This window comes from Vicia villosa, linkage group LG1, assembly GCF_029867415.1.
Source record: "Vicia villosa cultivar HV-30 ecotype Madison, WI linkage group LG1, Vvil1.0, whole genome shotgun sequence".
NCBI classification, from domain to species: Eukaryota; Viridiplantae; Streptophyta; class Magnoliopsida; order Fabales; family Fabaceae; genus Vicia; species Vicia villosa.
The window spans coordinates 115,068,035-115,092,033 of record NC_081180.1 but is presented as its reverse complement, the minus strand read 5'-3'; the positions used below and the strand labels follow the sequence as shown (position 1 = coordinate 115,092,033).

At 36.3% G+C, this 23,999-nt stretch overlaps 2 long non-coding RNA genes and 1 pseudogene across 2 annotated transcripts; all 3 read left to right on the top strand.

Moving 5' to 3' along the window:
- The first annotated feature begins 1,205 nt into the window (after positions 1–1,205).
- On the top strand, positions 1,206–2,291 carry LOC131614908 (uncharacterized). The gene is made up of 3 exons (XR_009287674.1): positions 1,206–1,399; positions 1,700–1,830; positions 1,929–2,291. It is a non-coding gene; the product is annotated as an uncharacterized LOC131614908 (long non-coding RNA).
- Positions 2,292–2,865: 574 nt separating this feature from the next.
- Positions 2,866–3,595, top strand: LOC131614906 (uncharacterized). The gene is made up of 3 exons (XR_009287673.1): positions 2,866–2,934; positions 3,020–3,197; positions 3,273–3,595. It is a non-coding gene; the product is annotated as an uncharacterized LOC131614906 (long non-coding RNA).
- Positions 3,596–3,711: 116 nt separating this feature from the next.
- LOC131652214 (putative nucleobase-ascorbate transporter 10) lies at positions 3,712–5,650 on the top strand (annotated as a pseudogene).
- The last annotated feature ends 18,349 nt before the right edge of the window (positions 5,651–23,999 follow it).

The following is a 23,999-nucleotide window of genomic DNA, read 5'->3' as shown; positions in this document are numbered from 1 at the left end:
CCGAAAAAAACTCGTTTTTTCGAAAAAATTCAATTTTTTTGTTTTTCTAAAAAATAGTCGATTTTTTCGTTTTCCCAAAAAAAAACTTGACTTTTTTCGTTTTTCCGAAAAAAACTCGATTTTTTCGTTTTTTCGAAAAAAAACTCGACTTTTTTTCGTTTTTCTGAGAAAAAAAGTCGATTTTTACATTTTCCCAAAAAAACTCGACTTTTTTCGTTTTTTCGAAAAAAAAACTCGATTTTTTCGTGTTGCCAAAAAAAACTCGACTTTTTTCGTTTTTCAAAAAAATATCGATTTTTTCGTTTTCCCCAAAAAAGCTCGACTTTTTTCATTTTTCCAAAAAAAAAACTTGATTTTTTCGTTTTCCCCAAAAAAACTCGACTTTTTTCGTTTTTCGAAAAAAAACCCGACTTTTTTCCGAAAAAACTCGACTTTTTTCGTTTTTTCCGAAAAAACTCGACTTTTTTCGTTTTTCCGGAAAAAAAAACTCGACTTTTTTCGTTTTTTCAAAAAAAACTCGACTTTTTTTCGTTTTTCCGAAAAAAAACTCGATTTTTTTTGTTTTCTCCAAAAAAACTTGATTTTTCCGTTTTTCGAAAAAACTCGTTTTTTTTCGTTTTTCCGAAAAAAACTCGATTTTTTTCGTTTTCCCTAAAAAATATCGACTTTTTTCATTTTTTCGAAAAAAAACCCGATTTTCCGTTTTCTAAAAAAAACTCGATTTTTTCGTTTTTCAGAAAAAAGCTCGATTTTTTCGTTTTTCTGGAAAAAAACTCGACTTTATTGTTTTTTGAGAAAAACCTGATTTTTTTCGTTTTTCGGAAAACAAAAACTAGGTTTTTTCGTTTTTTTGAAAAAACTTGATTTTTTTCGTTTTTCTGAAAAAACACGATTTTTTTGTTTTCCTAAAAAAACTGAATTTTTTTGTTTTTCGTAAAAATACGATTTTTCGTTTTTTCGGAAAAAAACTCAATTTTTCAATTTTCTGAAGAAACTCGTAAATAATTTAAACCATTTAAAGTATAAAATAAAAATAATCCATTGGATTATCAAAATGTGTTGGATGGATTGGATCCATCCATGTATATAAATGGATGGATTTAATCCATCCATTAACTTATTTTTTTATTTGGTGGATGGATTGGATGGATTTTTTGGTGGATGGATTGGATGGATTTTAGCTCCAATTGTCACCCCTAATTTCATCTTCCTCATCAATTCACCTTCTTCTACAGATTCAATTCACACACCCAACAACATGGTGCTCACATCTTCTGCACGCGATCAATATTCAATTCATACACACAACAACATGGTGCTCACATCGTCTGTGCGCAGGGTGATGCTCGCGGTGATTGGTTTCGCTTTCTGATGACCCTTCACAGTGGTCGGGTTTATGGTGAGTGCTTTACGGTGGTTTTATTTTCATGCTTTTCAAATGTCAATCATGGGGTTGTGATTCAAATCTTACTGTTGTACGTTTTTTTGTTTTCAATTGTTTTCAGTCTTCTCAAACATCAATCAATTTGTTTTCAATTGTTTTCAGTCTTTATTTCATCTGTAAACTTTTTATGTGATATTAGATTATTTAATTGATTTTGTTGCTTAATACTGACCTTTCTCTACAGGAAACTTTGATGGTTTGGAACATTTCATAAGATTAGCTTTTGATGGGAATTCCTGTGTCCTTATTTGACAGGATATTATCTGGGCTGCAGAGTAAGGAACTGACAAAACACTTGCATTTGGTTTGCCCATTTTGCAACGTCGGAGGAGCGTGAGAAGGCTGCAAATATAGTCGGTGTTAGATCGGTTTGCCGATTTTGCAGAGTAAGGCTGATATATATTACTAATTCCTTTTTTGTTTTCAATTCGTTCTCGATGTCAACACAAAAGGTTGATCTCAATTGAATTTTTTTGACTTGCAGGGTAACATATTGTCAATGGATGAATGAACTCCAACTTCTCTTCATGATAGTGTCCTTCTTTTCTATAACCTTCAAGAATGGGGGCATGCTGATATTTGGCATACAGGGCAATTGACTTCTTGTGATTATATTTAGTTGTTTATAGTTTGGTCAAATGCTATCTGTTACATGAACCTTTCAACTATTGATTCTGAAATAGTCTCTTGAATCGGTTGAAAGGAAAAAATTTATATGGAGTTTCAACATGAGGTTTTTTGTGCAGGTTTAGAATTGGACACAAATTGGTTTATGTGCAGTGATTCATGTTTTTCTTTTTGATTTTTTATACTAATTTGGCTCATATACTATTTCTCGATCGCTGTATAGACCGTGCTCAATAGAGTTAACACATTCACAAATATCACTTATAAGGATGATCCAACTATGATTTTGCTTGGGAATTAATGAATGAACCTTGATGCACCTCTGATTCCTCAGGTGATAAGTTACAGTTATATGCTTTTAATGAAAAATGTTATGTCGAAATAAAAGCAATTCTCCATGAGATTTAGATTCAGTTATACGTGTGTAGTAGTTCACTGGATTTAATCTTATGGTACTCAGTTTTTTTTAACATTGATATTTGGGATTCAAAGTAAACTGATTGATTATTATCTATGTGCGGATATAGGTTAGCAATCGTCAAAGTTGGACATGTTTAGATATTTACATTTTTGCAACCCCATATCGCGTGACATGAGATTGTTTTTTTCTGGCCCAAAAGCATACACTTGAGATCAAGGAATGGGATGGGAGAGCCGAGTACGAATATGTAAGTATCCATCTTTCTTCATAAAATAGTTGATTTCTCATACACTCATGTAAGCATCACCCTTTCTCTTTTATATACTTGCTTATGATTCTTTTACCCGATATGTTATAAATGGAAATGTGCAGAAACTTTGTTGGAAATTGAATGTACATCTCTTTATGTGCAGAAACTGGGATCAGTGTCTTTTTAAGCAAGGTATAAATTGAATCCTGATAGTACTGTTTTCCAATTCGGTGCTCCATAAGTATTAAGTTTTGTGTTTGGTGCCCACATTTCCTAGATTGTCAAGTTGGGAGCAGTCAGAATAAGTGGAATGGTTGAAAGGCTACAATTACCTCAGCAGCTAAGACAAAATATATAATGTCTTTTCCAGCGAATCCTAAACCAATGGACGTCGCTCTTCGCACAATCGCCATATCGACCAAATCATTTTGTCTTACTTCTATTGAGTTGCAAAGGTTTGTATTTAATTTTATAAATTTGAGCGTGTAATATGATTTGATTATTTTTTCTCATTCCTTTGTGTTTTGCAGATATCACAACTGAACCTAACCTTTAGGAAGATTATATACAACTACAGAAAGCAACCACAATGCAAACCACAAGTTTTCCGTAGCGTATTTGTTGACTGGTCATCCGCACACCGTAATGGACCATGCAAATAGAGAACTGGATAGGAGCACATTGATATCATTTCATTTTACATTGAAGTTTTCATCCTCTCTGTATTAATTGATTATGCATGTGCGCAGATGGATGCTATAATTTCACATAGCTCGAAAAGCTATTATGCGTGTGTCGGGGATAGCACTCATGCCGAGTATCCAATTTTTAGAAGGTAATGTTTTGCTTGTTTGCTTGTTTGTTTGTTTTTATGATTTTTTCACGATTCATTATGCAGAGGTTGTCAAATGGTCAGGTCAAAACCAATTTGCTCGACACAGGAAACTCTAACATTACAATATCTCTAATATGAAAAGGAAACAGGAAGCATATTGTGCTGTGGGAATAAACCTTGGCACACCTTATTCATGTGTTGCAGTATGGCAAAAACAGCACTGTCGAGTTGAGATCATTCACAATGATCAAGGCAATAAAACTACACCTTCTTTTGTTGCTTTTACAGAAAATTAGAGATTGATTGGTGATGCTGCTAAGCATCAAGCTTCTGCCAACCCTCAAAACATTGTCTTTGGTATAAACTTCTATTCTTATACTCTTTCAAAATCTAATTAGTAAACTAAACAAAGAAAAAATGTTTCAATATGTTCTCAACTGTGTTGCCACTGACTCTATTCATTATATTATTCCACGAACTTCTTTGTATTTTCTCATTTTGAAAATAAATATCAGCGTCTAATTTCCACATGTGCAAGTTTAGCAGTTCTATTTTCTTCGTTGAACGACTGCTGCTAGCATCATCTTCATCTTCTTCGTTTTCTTCTGCAAATTCTGCAAGTTAATCAGCTATTGGTGTTCTTTATTGCGACGGAAATGGTAAATATCATCACGCGATTTTGAGGCCAATTGGGTCTCCGCAGCTTTAGCAGGTATGAAACTATGTATATGATTGTACCAATCATATCGTGATAGAGGGTGTAAGGATTTCTATGAAGTATGATGATTTATAACATGTTATTTATAGTCTGTAATTATATATAAGAAACATTAGCAACATACATAGTCAACATTCAATGTTTTTTTTTAAACTTGCCAACTATAATCCTTATTGAAATTATTCTACAGGCTAGAGTATGAGCAGAATCGTGACATGAGTTCAAGAATTGGAATCTTCCATAAGTGCTATGGAGATATGGACGTGCAACGCCCGTGCCACCATCTGTTATCAGTCGCGGAACTGGCTGGTTGGTAAGGTTCACCATATTTTGTAATTCTTTATAGAATTATGGACAAGAAACTTGTGGTTGATTTCATGTGTCACTCTTATTGTTATTCTAGGGAGTAGCTTCTTTGTTCAATGGCATGTTTGGTTCTATAACCGGAAGCGCAGTATCAGTGTAATTTTATTTATATCACTTTTTCATTAAGTTTTCTTTGCACTATGCATTTTCTACATTTCGTTCTGCACTTATTTCAGCGAAAATACTGGATTATTGGCGTTGACAAGAGTGGGAAGCCAAAGAGTCATCCAAATATCAGCCGGTTTTATGATTTTCTTCTCTGTATTTGGTATGATAGACTAGAATCTCTGCATTATTTCATGATTTTACAATCTGTGCAACTTGATGCTGTTATTATCTTTACTTAGTAATATCTCATGCTGCATAATTTTGCTTTGAATCAGGAAAATTTGGGGCCGTTTTTGCTTCTATACCTTTGCCAATCATAGCAGCATTATATTGTATATTTTTCGGTTACGTGTGTAAGTTCTCTCGAATGAATTGTTTATGTCGTTAAGCTTTACAGTTATATATCATTGTAAGCATGTAAAACTTGACATTTGATAAGGATTTATATAACCTGGGAATGTGCAGCTTCAGCTGGTCTTGGTTTTCTCCAATTCTGCAACCTCAACAGTTTCTGAACCAAATTTGTGTTAGGTGAACATGCAGGATGGGTGATATATCTATATATATATATATATATATATATATATATATATATATATATATAAAAACCAATTGTTGCAAATTTTATGATAAATTACACTAACATTTCAATGAATTTGCAGTTCAATGATGTCGTGATTGTCATATTCGAATCGCACACAATGGTGGCTGCCTTGGTTGCTTTCATTTTGGATCTCACGCTCGCACGGGAAGACAATGCAGCCCGCGACGACAGTGGTTTGAAATGGTGGGAGAAATTCAGTATTTATGGATATGATGTTAGGAGCAATGAATTCTACGGTTTACCATGCAGACTCGATGAGCTTTTTCCAGCCCTTTAAGCGATTTCTTGGCTATGATTGTTTATTTTTCACAATTGAAGAATTCTATTATTTTTCAAAATTAACCTTGAAACTATTGGGACTCATCACCTCACTCTTTTCAACCTAATCAGTTTGTTTTGATAAAACAAGATGAAAAGATACTCAAGCTATTTCAATATTAATTCCAAACAGATTCCTACACAGCATCAAATATGCATATTAGAGAAACATTAAATCAGTTGTGAACAAAACATAAAATCTTGAATATGCTACATACAACAATGCTGATGTAGTGAAGCCATGAAAACATTCCTTAGTGTATTCCAACCTACTTAAATGTATGATTATGTGAACCTATTAAAATGATTAATAACATAAGAATTTGTAATTGTGTTCAATAACTAAAATAGCCTTATTAATTAAAGTGTTAGAACAAGATTTGTTCTGATCAATATTCTTAGTTTTGATGATAACAAGGATATGAATTTTGTGTGAGATAATGTGGTACTCTAATACATTGCAATTTCCCTTTCAGGAAATATATAAAGAGTATACACAAATCAGCGCTCAAAAGCTTTGTCTCAGAAGGTTCAGCATGCAACATCAGAACATGGTCTGGCAAGACATCAGAAGATGGTCAAGGCAGAATCAGAACATGGGTCTATGAAAGCATCAGAAGAACTTGAGGTCAGAAGCAGAAGCACTGAAGTTCTCATGGTATCACGCTCAGAAGCACTTCAAGGTCAGAAGACAAGAAGATGCTATGCACCAAGCTGTTTGACTCTGATGATATTCAAATATTTTATTCACAAACATCAGATCAGAAGAAAGTACAGGTGGCAGGCTACGCTGACTGACAAAAGGAACGTTGGAAGCTATTAAAGGCAACGTTAGTAGACACAGCGTGAACAAGGCTCGAGGTAGTTGACAAAAGCATGAAACATTAAATGCAAAGCTGTACGGAACACGCAAAGCATTAAATGCGTTCAACGGTCATCTTCTCAAACGCCTATAAATATGAAGTTCTGATGAGAAGCAAGGATGACGATTTGCTAACAATTAACTTGCTGAAACGCTGCTCAAACTCAAAGCTCAGAAACTTCATCTTCATCAAAGCTCACTACATTGCTGTTGTAATATATTAGTGAGATTAAGCTTAAACATTAAGAGAAATATCACTGTTGTGATTATAGCTTGTAAGAAGCATTGTAATACTCTTAGAATTGATTACATTAATTTGTAAGTAACTAGAGTGATCAAGTGTTGATCAGGATACTCTAGGAAGTCTTAGCTTGTGTCTAAGCAGTTGTAATTAGAGTGATCACGTGGTGGTCAGGATACTCTAAGAAAGTCTTAGCTTGTGTCTAAGCAGTTGTTCCTGGAGTGATCAGGTTGTGATCAGGAAACTCTGGAAGACTTAGTCGCGGACTAAGTGGAAAACCATTGTAATCTGTTGCGATTAGTGGATTAAATCCTCAGGTGAGGTAAATCACTCCGTGGGGGTGGACTGGAGTAGTTTAGTTAACAACGAACCAGGATAAAAATAACTGTGCAATTTATTTTTATCGTTCAAGTTTTTTTTTAAGACTACACTTATTCAAACCCCCCCTTTCTAAGTGTTTTTCTATCCTTCAATTGGCATCAGAGCGCCGGTTCTAAGGTGCAAGCACTTAACCGTGTTTAGAAAAGATTCAGGAAGAGAAAAACGCTTCAGTAAAAGATGGCTGGTGAAATTCCAACAAATTCAACTCCATCTACATCTGGCTCTGCTGAGCAATACAATGGTAACAATGGTTATACTAGACCACCAATATTCGATGGTGAAAACTTTGAATATTGGAAAGATAAACTGGAAAGTTACTTTCTTGGTCTAGATGCTGATCTATGGGATCTTCTGTTGGATGGTTACAAACATCCTGTTAAAGCTACTGGTGTAAAGCTCACGAGAAGCGAAATGAATGATGATCAAAAGAAAGATTTCAAGAATCATCACAAATGCAGGACTGTTTTGCTGAATACTATCTCTCATGCTGAGTATGAGAAGATATCTAACAGGGAAACGGCCCATGACATATATGAGTCCTTGAAAATGACTCGTGAAGGAAATGCTCAAGTCAAGGAGACTAAAGCTCTTGCACTAATCCAGAAGTATGAAGCCTTCAAGATGGAGGATGATGAAGACATTGAAAAGATGTTTTCAAGATTTCAAACTCTGACTGCTGGATTGAGAGTTCTCGACAAAGGCTACACCAAGGCTGATCATGTGAAGAAGATCATCAGAAGTTTGCCCAGAAGATGGGGCCCAATGGTGACTGCATTCAAGATTGCGAAGAATCTGAATGAAGTTTCTTTGGAAGAGCTGATCAGTGCCCTGAGGAGTCATGAGATTGAACTTGACGCTAATGAACCTCAGAAGAAAGGTAAGTCTGTTGCATTAAAATCTAATATTAAAAAATGCACTAACGCTTTTCAGGCTAGAGAAGAAGATCCTGAAGAATCAGAATCTGAAGAAGAAGATGAACTGTCCATGATCTCCAGAAGGGTAAACCAACTCTGGAAGAGCAAACAAAGGAAGTTCAGAAGCTTCAGAAGTTCAAAGAGATTTGAACATGGAGAATCCTCTGGTGACAGAAGATCTGACAAGAAGAAGGATGTCTGCTATGAGTGCAATGAGCCTGGACATTACAAGAATGAGTGTCCGAAACTTCAGAAGGAGAATCCCAAGAAGAAGTTTCATAAGAAGAAAGGTCTTATGGCAACATGGGATGATTCTGAATCAGAATCAGGATCAGACTCTGAAGGAGAGCAGGCAAACTTTGCGCTGATGGCGACAGAAGATGATGGATCAGAATCTACATCAGAATCAGATTCTGAAGAGGTATTTTCTGAACTATCTAGAGAAGAGTTAGTTTCCAGTCTAACAGAGCTTCTTGAATTAAAAGCTCATCTTAGTATCAAATACAAAAAGCTGAAAAAGCAATTTGAATTTGAAACTAAGAAGCTTGAGTTGGAAAATTCTGAACTAAAAGAAAAAGTTTTAAAATTATCCAATAATGTTGGATCTCCTTCTGATTCAGAAAAATCCACTCCCAGTCTGAATCATATTCTGAAAGAATATGATTTAAGTTTCAGGAAGTTCTTATCTAGAAGTATTGGCAGAAGTCAGCTAGCTTCTATGATATATGCTGTGTCTGGAAACAAGAGAGTTGGCATTGGTTATGAGGGTGAAATCCCATACAAGCTTGAATCTGTGGATGATATGAAAATATCATACAAGCCTCTGTATAACCAATTTAAATTTGGCCACTCCCATGATATTAAGCACACATCACATGCACAAAGTTTTCACATAACACACACCAAGAAGCATGTGACACAACCTAAGAAATATCATGGAACTCAGAATAAGAAATATCATGCTGTTCCTCCTGTTAAATATTTTGCTAAACCTAAGTTCAATCAGAACTTGAGGAGAACTAACAAGAAAGGACCCAAGAAGTTGTGGGTACCTAAGGAAAAGATTATTCCTATTGCAGATATCCTTGGCGGAAAAGAGGACAAAAAGCAAAATGTCATGGTACCTGGACTCTGGGTGCTCGCGACACATGACGGGAAGAAGGTCTACATTCCAAGACCTGGTGCTTAAACCAGGTGGAGAAGTCAAGTTTGGAGGAGATCAGAAGGGCAAAATCATTGGCTCTGGAACCATAAGTCTTGGTAACTCTCCTTCCATAACTAATGTACTTCTTGTAGAAGGATTAACGCATAACTTATTGTCCATAAGTCAATTAAGTGACAATGGTTATGATATAATCTTCAATCAAAAGTCTTGCAAGGCTGTAAGTCAGAAGGATGGCTCAATCCTATTTACAGGCAAGAGGAAGAACAACATTTATAAGATTGATCTTTCTGATCTTGAGAAGCAGAAGGTGACTTGTCTTATGTCTGTTTCTGAAGAGCAATGGGTCTGGCACAGAAGATTAGGTCATGCTAGTTTGAGAAAGATTTCTCAGATTAACAAACTAAATCTGGTCAGAGGACTCCCAAATCTGAAATACAAATCAGATGCTCTTTGTGAAGCATGTCAGAAGGGCAAGTTCTCCAGACCTGCATTCAAGTCTAAGAATGTTGTTTCTACCTCAAGGCCGTTAGAACTCTTGCACATTGATCTGTTTGGCCCAGTCAAAACAGCATCTGTCAGAGGAAAGAAATATGGATTAGTCATCGTTGATGATTATAGCCGCTGGACATGGGTAAAGTCCTTGAAACACAAGGATGAGTCTCATTCAGTGTTCCTTGAATTCTGCACTCAGATTCAATCTGAGAAAGAGTGCAAGATCATAAAGGTCAGAAGTGATCATGGTGGTGAATTTGAGAACAGATTCTTTGAAGAGTTCTTCAAAGAAAATGGTATTGCCCATGATTTCTCTTGTCCTAGAACTCCACAGCAAAATGGAGTTGTAGAGCGAAAGAATAGGACTCTCACTACGCCAAATTTAAGTTTTAACAGCACCCCTACTAAAGCGCTTCTAGTAAAAAGCGCTGGTATAGGTTGCACTAAAAACAAAATAAAAAAACACGCTAAAAAAGCGCTCTTAAAGGGGGGGGGTAATGAAAGCGCTTTTCAAAAGCGCTCTTATAGGGGGTGGGTATGAAAGCGCTTTCTAAAAACGCTCTTATAGGGGGGGGTATGACAGTGCTTTTTAGAAGCGCTGGTATAGAATGGGCTACGAAAGCGCTTTCTAAAGCGCTGCTATAGGGGTAGGCTACGAAAGCGCTTTTCTCCTAAAAAGCGCTGGTATAGGGGGTTCTTCTAAAGCGCTTTTCAAAAGCGCCCTCGTAGGTGTTTTAAAATTAAATTAATAAAACTTGCCCCAATTAATTTCTCAGTCTCTCTTCTTCTCCTCGCGACAGAATCCCTAAATCAATTTCTCAGTCTCTCTTCAACCCTCCGCCACGACCTCCGCCACGACCTTCAGCCGTCTCCGCCGCTCGTTTGCCGTCTCCGCCGCTTCAGTTGCCGTCTCCGCCGCTCGTTTGCCGTTCTCCGTTCTCCCTCCTCCTCTGGTTTGCTGCATGTCCCTTTAGGTAATTTTTATGTCATGTTTGTGTTCTCTTCTGCTTCTATGTTGTCTCTTCTGCTTCTTATTCATATTGAATCATCTGGTTCATATCATTCTGTATTCTAGTGTTCTCTTCTGCTTCTTATTCATACAACGAAGCTTAATTACTGCATTGGTCTCTTCTGCTTCTTATTCATATATTGTCTCTAATGTTCTGATATCATTGTATGAATTAATGAATTCTAATGTTCAATTGAGTGTATGTGTTTGTGAGTGTATGTGTTGGTAACTTTGATTGCTCGATTGATGCTTTGAGTAGTGTCGATAGTTTTTTTGAATTTGATTAGGTTTTTGAAAATTCCCGGATTATATTTGGTTTGGAAATTGGATTCTTGTTGAAATATATTCATAAAAGAGTGAAGATAATTTGAGTGATTGTAGGTTATGTGGTGTGTAAATACAACACGACACCGACAAATTAGTGAAGATATTTTGAGTGTTATCTTATTGATTATTAAGATTTAATAGTATCCTTTGAAATTAACGATAGAATAACATTCTTATTTAGATTTTTCCAACTAACATGTATATAAATATTGTTCACATCTTTTCATTGTTAATGAGAAATATTCAATATTTAAGTAAAAAGAAATTAATATCATTGATGTTAGAAGTGACTCTTAAACATAACTTAGGCACTATTTAGATAAACAGTTTAATTAAGTACTATATTACATTAGTGCATATCATATAAGTGCCTATCTATAAGCTATTTCTATAACAAAAGATAAAGATAAAGCATCTAGCCAAAACATATTTGAGCATTTCGGTTTTGTAAATTCGGGTGTTTGTAGTTACTAGCTAATTCATAATTGATTTCATATCATTTTAAATAATTGAGTTCTATATTGGGGTTTTTTTGATATTGTGTTAGTGTTATGCTGCACACTTTTGCAGCACCATTGACTACCAAAACTTTCTCTGTGGGAAACCAAACGGAAAAGAAAGAAGTGTTATGCTGCACATATAGAAATTAATGGTCTATTTTGTTTGAGAATATATTCTATTTTCATATTTTGCTTTCAATTTAAACTATAAAATTACTATTTTGTTTTCATTTTATTTACCATTTTAAAATAATTGTACAGGAATCAAGTTTATTGAACAAATAGTTGAATATGCTACAGTTTGCATATACTTCCTTCACTTTTATGATATTTGTATTTAACTGCATCGTGTGTGTGTTTAATTTTACAGTTACTTTGAAGTCTCTGGTTTCTACTCGTACAACGCCGATTCAAACCTACCCATCTCCCACATCAAGTCTAACTCAGGTTACTATCCCTTTCTTCTTGCTTATAGTTTGTTATTTTCTACTTATAGTTTATTGTTTATGGTTCTATTTAATATCAATTTAATGTCTCTCAACCAGTTTTTTGGTTTGTGGACTTATATTACCTTGAAATAAGGTAATGTCTTCTTTAAGAAATCGGGTATTCTGATTAGGTATTCTATTATGATGATAGCTATTTATTATCTTGACAGAATTCCTTAGTACCTGATAGAGAAACCAAGAAGCATTTGTTTAGCTTAATTAAGACATGGATAAGACATGGATGAATTCAAACCGATTGTCGAAACAGTACGAGAAAGGGGTATGGGAATTCGTTGAGTTTGCGGTTGCGCACTCCGAAGACCCGCTTCGAATGCCGTGTCCTTGCTTGGGTTGCTGTTATGGGGGTAAGGTTGACGGGAAACAGTTGGGATCCCATTTACTACGGTTTGGAGTTGATAGAAGTTATACATGTTGGACAATGCATGGTGAGAAAAGTAACGGGAATGCTGAGTCGAGGTGTAATAGGAAGTATGCTTCAAACGACGATTGCACAGACACATACGATTGCGATCGAGTCGAAGAGATTGCAGAAGCGCTTGAAGAAGATCTTGCGGATTGTCCCAAAATGTTTGAGAGGTTGGTAAGCGATGCAGAGAAACCGTTGTATGATGGTTGTTCAAAATTCACAAGATTGTCTGCAGTGTTAAAGTTGTACAACTTAAAGGCGGACAATGGATGGTCGGATAAAAGTTTCACAGAGTTATTAGCCCTTATGAAAGATATGCTACCAGAGGATAATGTTCTTCCCAATCGAACGTATGAAGCCAAAAAGATGTTGTCCTCTATTGGCATGAGCTATGATAAGATACATGCATGTCCAAACGATTGCGTTTTGTTTCGAAACGAGTATGCAGCGTTGAATGAGTGTCCTAAATGTGGTGCCCCTCGATATAAGAAAAAGTTGTCTCCTGCTAAAGTCTTATGGTATTTTCCTATAATTCCGAGATTTAGACGCATGTATCGTAGTGAGACCGATTCAAGACACTTGACTTGGCATGCAGATGAAAGAATTATTGATGGAAAGTTGCGACATCCGGCAGACTCACCACAATGGATGAAAGTTGATACTGATTATCCTGAATTTGGAAAAGAAGCAAGAAACCTTCAGTTGTCATTGTCTACTGATGGAATGAACCCGCATGGTATTCAAAGTATCTCGCATAGCACATGGCCTGTGATTCTTAAGATCTATAACCTACCTCCGTGGCTATGTATGAAGCGTAAGTACATGATGTTATCTATGCTAATTTCTGGGCCTAAACAACCAGGGAATGACATAGATGTATACTTGGCACCGTTAATCGAAGATTTAAATTGTGGGACAACGGTGTGGAGGTTTACGATGGGTATAGGAAGGAAAGTTTCAACTTGAGGGCGATGTTGTTTGGAACAATTAATGATTTTCCAGCATACGGAAATCTATCCGGGTACAGCAATAAAGGTCAAAAGGCGTGTCCCGTTTGTGAAGATGAAACCGATACGACACGATTGGAGCTTTGTCAGAAGAATGTCTTTCTCGGCCATCGTAGATTCTTAAATTCTAATCATCACTACCGTGGGTGGAGAAAAGCATTCAACGGAAAGGCCGAACATGGTACAGCCCCGCCTTTTTTGTCAGGTGATCAAATTTTTGAAAAGGTGAAAGATGTGAGCACTCAGTTTGGCAAGCCTTTTGCACATTCACTTGTCAAGGGTGGGTGGAAGAAGAAGTCCATTTTTTTTGAACTTCCATATTGGAAGTCGTTGTACGTAAGACATTTCCTGGATGTTATGCATATTGAAAAAAATGTATTTGATAGCGTCATAGGTACGTTACTCAATATACAAGGAAAGTCTAAGGATGGCCTTAACATAAGGAAGGACATGGTAAACATGGGGATGAGAACTGAATTGGGACCCGTGACGAAAGGAAGACGAACATATCTGCCACCTGCTGTTTACACTCTATCTAGAAAGGAGAAGAAAACATTGTGTAAGTTCCTCAATGAAGTTAAAGTTCCAGAAGGCTACTCTTCAGATATTAAAAGACTTGTGTCCATGAAAGACCTCAAGTTAAAGAGTTCGATACCGGTTGACGCTCGCAACAATGGTTGATATGTCCGATATGAAGGATGGTGCTTTACGTGAAATCGATATGGATGAAAGTGTCTTCGGTATTGAATTCAAGTCACTTATTACAATTGATGACTTGGAGGAGATTTTTAGGCATGATCAACTAGGCGTCACTAACATGCACTCATACATCCGGTAATATTCACTCATCCGATATATTATTTAATTAGTCCCACAATATAATTTATTTACACATTTCAATGAAAATAATCTAATGTTTATTATGTTTTTATTTAAGGTTGTTGTATGACAGAGTGTTGCGCGGGAATCCATTGTCTAACAGATTCCGTTTCGTGTCTTCCGCCCATTGCAGCGGAATGGCAATTGCTTCGGAATCGGAATCAGTTAGACAGCGCTTAGTCGATAGATTCATGTCCACCGGCAATACAGAAAGTCTGCATCTTTGGGCGTATAATACCCGACCAGTAGGGTTAGTTTCTCATTCTTTGTTCATCTAATCTCTGTTTCTTTTGTGTATAGCAAAATTTTCATATAACCTATTGTTTTAATTTATAGAGCACACTGGTTGCTGCTTGCTATCAACCCTATAAGGGAAGTCGTGTATTATCTGAATTCGGTAAATGGTGAATGGACCAATTATCCGGCTATGAAGGACATCGTTGATTTGTAAGTGGGATCGTTCTAAATATATATTCGTGTATATTTATATATTTACTTATTTGTGGGATTGATCTAAACATATGCTTTTATATATTTGTTAATTAGATCAATACAAGTGTTCCGAAGTCAACGGGACGCACAGGTATCCCGAACTAAATCTAATAACATTACTTGGATCCAAGTGCAGGTACATTATTTTTCACAATTTTGCTTATAATATATTTATGCTACTTGATAAAACAAGACAACTATAGAATCTTATTTGTTTTTCTATGTAGTATCTGCAACAGCGAAACAGTTACGATTGCGGATACTTTGTATTGAGGTTTATGAAAGAAATCCTTCAGGCAAATCAATTAGAGATTCCGCTCACGGTATGAATTTATAACTTAAGATAATTTCATATAATTTATTACATTTAACTAAATGTATCATTCATATTATGTTTTTGTTTTGTAGTACCTTGACGAATTCCGTGCTGCTGGGTACCCGAGACTTAAGTCAGAAGAAATAAAAGAGGATTTGTGTCAATTGTATATTAAGCGCTTTTTCATGTAGGATTTGTGTCGATTTGAACTATAATATTATTGATGTTATAATGATGTATATATATAATTTTGGATATTATAATGGTATTATATTAGTATATATATTGTCTTACTGATGGCTGAAATAATATCGTCGAAAATAAATTACAGGTCGAAAATATTACAGGTTGAAAACATATTACAGGTCGAAAATATTACAGGTCGACTGGGAGGATTAAATTACAGGCTGCACATTAAAATACCTCATTTAGCAACGACAGCGCTTTTAAAAAGCGCTCTTAAAGGTCCACCTACTAAAGCGCTTCTTTGTAAAAGCGCTGCCAAAGATTAATAAAAAAGCATAAAAAAAAAACGCAACATACGAAAGCGCTTTTGGAAAAGCGCTCTTATAGGGGGGGCTATCAGAGCGCTTTTTCCAGAAAAAGCGCTCTTAAAGCCCACCCTATAAGAGCGCTTTTCCAAAAGCGCTTTCGTATGTTGCGTTTTTTTTTTTATTTTTTACTCTCACAGGGGGGGCTATCAGAGCGCTTTTCTGGAAAAAGCGCTCTTAAAGGGTGGCCTACCAGAGCGCTTTTTCCAGGAAAGCGCTCTTATAGGGTGGCCTACCAGAGCGCTTTTTCCAGAAAAGCGCTCTTATAGGGGGGGCCTACCAGAGCGCTTTTTGAAGCGCTTTTGTTACCTTTGCCAGCGCTGCCTTTCACAGCGCTTTTAAGCGCTTTTAAAGCCCATAAAAAGCGCTTTTAAAGCCCTTCCGTGTTGTAGTGTCTACAAGAAATGGCCAGAACCATGATAAATGAAACCAATATGGCTAAGCATTTCTGGGCAGAAGCAATAAATACTGCGTGTTATATTCAGAATAGAATCTCTATCAGACCTATTCTAAATAAGACTCCTTATGAATTGTGGAAGAACAAAAAGCCCAACATTTCATATTTCCATCCTTTTGGATGTGTATGTTTTATTCTGAATACTAAAGATCATCTTGGTAAGTTTGATTCTAAAGCACAAAAGTGTTTCCTTCTTGGATATTCTGAACGCTCTAAAGGCTACAGAGTATACAATACTGAAACATTGATTGTAGAAGAATCAATCAATATCAGATTTGATGATAAGCTTGGTCTTGAAAAACCAAAGCAGTTTGAGAATTTTGCAGATTTTGATATTGATATATCAGAAGTTGAAGAACCAAGAAGCAAAGCTGCAGAAGCTGGCAGTCTCAGAAGCAATGGATCAGAAGATCAAGTTGCTGCATCTTTAGAGAATCTGAGAATTTCTGAAGAACCAACAATCAGAAGATCACCTAGACTTGCTTCAGCTCATTCAGAAGATGTGATCCTTGGGAAGAAAGATGATCCTATCAGAACCAGATCATTTCTTAAGAATGACAATCAGAAGCAGTGATCAGAATCAGAAGGCGTAAAGTCTATTGAAAATTTTACAGCTGTCATCCATTATCTGATGGTGAACACATGTCTGTACGGTTAGTACAAAGCGTGCAGTTGAAAAGACGCCGACCTAGGTAACTGTATTAAATCATTTCATTTACCATGTTCTCTCTCCTAATGTCATTTCTCATTAAATGCATATTGATTTCTTTATTTTCAAATCTTTTAAATAACCCGCTTCATCTTCATTCTCTCTTTTTCTCTCTTTCTCTCTCTCTTGTGCATCCCCTTCGTTGCATTTTTTCTCAAACCCTAGTTTTTGATTTGATCTCAAAGCATAATCATCATGAACTCATCTTCTTGTTCATCGAACTCAAAAGAAAAGCTCACCTCTACACAGATCCTTCTAAGCAAATATGAGTATGCTCCATTGAAAACATGCTTAATACCCACGAAAGAACTGGAAGTTCTATGTGAATCTGCTGTGGACATCAACAACCTAAAAGCAAATGGCTTTAAGTGTGATGCAAGAATCTTTGAACAAGGATGGTCTAAGTATCTTGATAGATTGGTTGGTCCAACTTATCCTGAACTTGTGAAGGATTTCTGGGTACATGCAACGGTTACCCCAACTGCCATCATTTCATTCGTGCTAGGGCATGAAGTGGTTATCACTGAAAAGCTCATCAGGAAGCTGTACAATCTGAATGATGAAGAAGGTTGGACTGGTTTTCGACATGCATCAGTTGATTGGTCTAAAGTTGAACAACAAATCTCTCAGACTTTTGGAATCGACTCTAATAACACAGGCACCTTAAGGCCGTTTTATAAAGTATGGGCTGAGATTATTCTGGGTTCCCTTCACCATAGAAAGAGGATGCTCTCCTCCTCCTACATCAGTCCAGATCACAAGTATACTCTTTTCTGCATTGGCAAAAAGACTGAGATCAACATTTCCCATATTTTGTTTGAGAATCTGAAGACTTCTATCTTTGAGTCAAGAGAAGACGAAAGGGCGAAGTACCCTCATATTTCAAGAACGACTATTCCTTTTGGAAGAATGATTTCAGACATTCTGATTGAAAGCAAAGTGCTGGACTCCATCAGAAAACTCAATGCGTCCCATTTTCTTGGAGTAGTTCAAGGTCCCATTTTCAATGGTGTGGATTTGTTCAGACTGGAACTCATTCAAAATGTACCTTCTGTGTGCACAAGCTTTCCTGACATTCTGTCAAGAAGAGTTGCTGTTGAAGGCTTTGCCTCCTTGTTTAAAAAAGAACTGCATCAGGTTGTCAAGCTTTACCTGGAAGATTGTGTTAGGAAGCAATCAGATATTGATCCTGCTTGGATCCGTGGCAGAGTACTTCCGTCCAAGGCTGATCTTCTGAAGAAGGATCAGAAGGAACTAAAGGCTAGGCTAAAAAGAAAAGCCCAAGAAGATGAGGCTAAGAAAGCCAAGAAGTTGAGAGTCACCTATGATCCTGACAAAGTGGACTCTGAAGAACGAAGAGATAAAAGGATTAGAGACTCCTTTCGCAGAACCAGATCTTCTTCTTCTGTACAAACCTCCAGGCAGGTTTTTACTCCACCTCCTTCTGTCCCTAAACCATCTTTCCAATCACCTCCATCTGAACCAAAAGTAAACTTCACCTTACCAAATCCTTCTCCATCATCCGTCTCCTCTCCCATTCTAAACCCCACACCTTTAAGTATTCTTCCCCCAACTCCTTCTGATAAATCTTTCTCACCAATTCCCTTTTCAAATACTCCATCCTCTTCTCAATCTATCATTTCTGATATTCCATCTTCATCAATCATTCTCTCAGATATCCCTTCTTCCTCATCCACCGCACCTCCACCTTCTATATCCCATCCCTTACCTACCAGAAAATCCAATCCTTACTGTCTTCTCTACCCTGACTACAAATTCACCTTCAATCCGCCTGAACCTGAACCCTATACCTACCTGGAACTTTTCAGACATGAGGTGATTAACAGTCTAGACCTTCTGAAGGATGCATTTCTAAATGGTCTGGATGATGTTTCTACAAGAAATCTCTGGAGAAGATTTCGCAAGGATTTTCAAGTAGAAGCAATGGGAGTACAGAAAAGACTAGTGGCTGCTGCTCCTGGTTACCCCGGTCACCTTTTGGAGGGTGATAATGGTATATATTACCATCCTCTCAGAAATTGTGTTGCTGTTGAGGAGAAGCCCTTTTTGGATGAATTGGAACAAGCAAGGCTTGCTGCTGCAATGGAAGCTAATCCTTGCAGGGATATTGTTATCTGGATTCCTGACTATCCAGTTCTGCTCGGGGATTTCAAGACCCTCTTTGACTTTCTGAGGGAAAACCCTTCTGAGAAAGATCCAAGCTTGGTCATTCCAGAAGTTGTTGACCCACCAGAAGTTGAAGGTCCTTCTGCTCCCAGGAATCTTACTGCCATTCTTCAGGCACTTGAGAATGGAGATTCGGAAATTCCTGCTGCAGAATATGGAGATGCTTCTATGCAAGAAGCAGATGTAGAAGATCATGTTGCTGAATCAGTTCCTGTTGAGGAAATCCCTGCAACTGATCTATCTATGGAAGCTATAGATCACAATGCTATTCCTGTGGTTAGAAGCAGTGAAGCTTCTTCTGATGAATCTTCTCGTCTTGCAAGAACTCTGGAAGATATTCAGAAGAAACAGGATGAATTTAGAGCTTTCATGGAAAGGCAAGAAGGATACAACAATGGGGTTCAAGAGATGCTGGCCAAGATCTTGTCAAGGCTAGGGCCGTCTTAGATTGAGTCTATGTTGTTGTTTGTTTTTTTTGCTGCATCTGTTTTTGTGCATCTTGTCTTCTTTCTCTGCGTGTACTTCTGTACCTGGTGTTTGAACTTCAATGAAATCATCCTTTTTCCTCCGTGTGTTTCTTTTTGTTTGTATCTGAATCTTTTCTATTTTTTTTTGATGATATGACAAAAAGGGGGAGAAATATGTGATAAATGATTTGATTTAATCAGTTGCTTTACTAACAGAAGCTGCAAGCTTCATATGTTTCTAAGTTGTGTTGTTGCAGGAATCAAAGATTCAAGATCAATATAAGAAGCAACAAAATGAATCAAGCTCATGGATTCTTGAAGCAAGCTGAGTGCTATGAAGCTTCAGAATCAGAAGCAAGAAGAAATGATCAGAGATAGCTCTTGGATTCTTGAAGCAAGCTGAGTGCTAGGAAACTTCAGAATCAGAAGCAAGAATGATCAGAAATTCTGATAGTAGAATATGATCCAAATCATTGTCTATTTGCTCTAATACATTGTCTATTAGATCTGATATAGTCTATATGGCTTATATGGCTCTGATACATATTTTGTGTTCTGATACACATCTTATGTTCTAACTCATTCATGCTGACTTTTGTCGTTTAGTTTTGTTCTGTAACATTTCAGGATGTAGAGATGCTCTGATGATGCTCTGGTACATTCAACAATGTTCTGATACAATCTAGCATGAAGTGATGAAAGAAGAAATTCAAAGCTCTGAAGCTATCCGAGGGAAGCAGAAATGAGAAGCTGTGAATGTTCTAAAAGATCCAGAAAACTCAAGTTCTGAAGCTGTCCTAAATGGAAGCATGAATCAGAAGCTGTGAATGTTCTGAAGATTAAAGAAATTCAAGTTCTGAAGCTGTCCTAAATGGAAGCAGGAATCAGAAGCTGTGAATGTTCTGAAGATCAAAGAAATTCAAGTTCTGAAGCTGTCCTAAATGGAAGCAGGAATCAGAAGCTGTGAGTGTTCTAGGGATCTAAAGAAATTCAAGTTCTGAAGCTGTCCAATGGAAGCAGAAGTCAGAAGCTATGAATTATCAGAAGCAAGAAGCTTATGTGATCGTCTCTACCGAAATAATCAGGGAAGTCTTTTATCATTAAAGTTCTTCGAGTATTTATTTCAGGGGGAGATTATTCATCTCAGGGGGAGATTGTTAATCTCAGGGGGGGACATATTCACATGCTTATGCTATAGCTGTGTAATTTGTCTTTAGCCGTCTGCTCTTTCTGATCGCAAATTCATATCATTTATATATGTTTTTGTCATCATCAAAAAGGGGGAGATTGTTAGAACAAGATTTGTTCTGATCAATATTCTTAGTTTTGATGATAAGAAGGATATGAATTTTGTGTGAGATAATGTGGTACTCTAATACATTGCAATTTCCCTTTCAGGAAATATATAAAGAGTATACACAAATCAGCGCTCAAAAGCTTTGTCTCAGAAGGTTCAGCATGCAACATCAGAACATGGTCTGGCAAGACATCAGAAGATGGTCAAGGCAGAATCAGAACATGGGTCTATGAAAGCATCAGAAGAACTTGAGGTCAGAAGCAGAAGCACTGAAGTTCTCATGGTATCACGCTCAGAAGCACTTCAAGGTCAGAAGACAAGAAGATGCTATGCACCAAGCTGTTTGACTCTGATGATATTCAAATATTTTATTCACAAACATCAGATCAGAAGAAAGTACAGGTGGCAGGCTACGCTGACTGACAAAAGGAACGTTGGAAGCTATTAAAGGCAACGTCAGTAGACACAGCGTGAACAAGGCTCGAGGTAGTTGACAAAAGCGTGAAACATTAAATGCAAAGCTGTACGGAACACGCAAAGCATTAAATGCGTTCAACGGTCATCTTCTCAAACGCCTATAAATATAAAGTTCTGATGAGAAGCAAGGATGACGATTTGCTAACAATTAACTTGCTGAAACGCTGCTCAAACTCAAAGCTCAGAAACTTCATCTTCATCAAAGCTCACCACATTGCTGTTGTAATATATTAGTGAGATTAAGCTTAAACATTAAGAGAAATATCACTGTTGTGATTATAGCTTGTAAGAAGCATTGTAATACTCTTAGAATTGATTACATTAATTTGTAAGTAACTAGAGTGATCAAGTGTTGATCAGGATACTCTAGGAAGTCTTAGCTTGTGTCTAAGCAGTTGTAATTAGAGTGATCACGTGGTGGTCAGGATACTCTAAGAAAGTCTTAGCTTGTGTCTAAGCAGTTGTTCCTGGAGTGATCAGGTTGTGATCAGGAAACTCTGGAAGACTTAGTCGCGGACTAAGTGGAAAACCATTGTAATTTGTTGCGATTAGTGGATTAAATCCTCAGGTGAGGTAAATCACTCCGTGGGGGTGGACTGGAGTAGTTTAGTTAACAACGAACCAGGATAAAAATAACTGTGCAATTTATTTTTATCGTTCAAGTTTTTTTTAAGACTACACTTATTCAAACCCCCCCTTTCTAAGTGTTTTTCTATCCTTCATAAAGTAGTTAGTGAAATAACTAAGTGGATTGAGGTAATATAAATAAGGGTGTTAGTAGAAACGGTTATTAATGTTTCATTGATATTCTTAAATAACAAACAATATGAGACATCGAATCATTCTAAATGTGACACTTAATATGATATGGAGGGGAATTTTTTGATTATGGAGTCATACAAGATAAGGTGAAAAATGCTAATCATAGGGTGAAGATAAACATAATATGGATTGCTATCATTTGGTGCATTTGGATTATGCGAAACTCCATTATCTTCAAGGGGGAAGTTTTTTGCTATGATGTGGTTTGTTCCAATATCATCTTCCTTTCATGGAGATGGTTGTCTTTTGGTTATCCTAAGTTCAAAGCCACTTACTATGAATGGTTTAAACTTCCTTTATCATGTTCTAACGCTATTTAGCGTCTCTTTGTAAGGGTTGCACCCCTAGTGCGAGCTTTATAATGAATTGCTTATTAAAAAAAAATATGATATGGAGAAAGAAAGTACTAAAGAATATGTCTCAATAATTAAAGCTTACTTGTAGGCACCCCACATATCTCTTTGTGTATCCTAAATCATTAACCAATGGAACTTCTAAGGCTTTTTTCAAACATCTTTTATAATTATCTTAACCTCTCCCCTAAAAATTTCTTTTTCCCTATCATCTTTTATTTCCCACAACCACAATGCGCGAACACAGCGGGTACCCGTACGAACGCACGGGTAAGACACTAGTTATTTTACAGACATGCTCGTTATAAAAAGTTTCTCGAAAAAAAAAAGAACTCAAAATTTGATTTCTAAATCGAGATTTGCATTACTTTTATCATAATCTTTTGAAATTTACAAAATTCATATTTAATTCCTCTCATTTTAAAAAATTATATAATTTGGTTAAAAAATATTTTATAGTATTCTAAACACGCATGAAAAAAATTATTCAAAAATTTAAAAGTTTAAGGGTAATTAAACAGTTTTCAAAATTTTAAAAAAATAGTAGGGACTAAAACCGCTTGCATAAAAATTTTATAGGGACGAAAATATGTCATTATTTTAATAGGGACTAAAAATAAAATTTGAAATATAAAAAATAGCAGGAACTAAGTATTTGAAGTCACCATACTATCTCTTGAGACGATTAGTCTTATAAAAGGAGTTAAACTCTAATACCACTTGTTGACCAAATAAATCCAAATACAAGAGGGGGTAGGTGATGAATTTTGATGTTCAAATTTCAAATAAATCAGTGGTTTATAATTCTTTTCGATATTAAAAAATATTGATTTCTAGAATGAATATGAAAACAAAGATAACTAATGGAGAAATAAAAGGATAGAGAGATCACACTAGAGAATTATACTGGTTCAGCCTAACCACCTGTCATACTCCTACTCCAAAAGTTCTCTTTGGAGAATTCTAGTAAAAACAATCTTGAGCTTTTCACCGGACCAACCCAAAAACCTTTCACAATAACTCAAGCTTTTGCAATGATCGTCTCAACAACCTTCCACATATAAACAAATATTTTATACATACTCATTTCAAAATCTAAACCATTGATTTTCACACTTTTAACTCAATAACCTTTACTAGATCATTTATACATACTAAGCTAAAAAACAAAATCCAAGCTTTTAATAAGTTAAGCTTGCAACTTTAAAACACAATTACAGAGAGATTGCAAAATAATATGCTGTTGAATACAACTTTCAACATAACACCAATACAATATCTCCCAGAAAGAGCTCTTTGCACTAAGGAAACTTTAGTGAAAAATCAAAACCATAAAAGAAACGAGAGAAGGAAAAGATATTGGTGTTTCTATTTTAAAAAACCAACGTGTTTTGAAATGAGGACAAACCTCTTTTATTTGGGAAAATTTTTGACTAAAAAATGAAACAATTCATGGGCCATTTCAACGAGTTAATGGATTAAATCCAC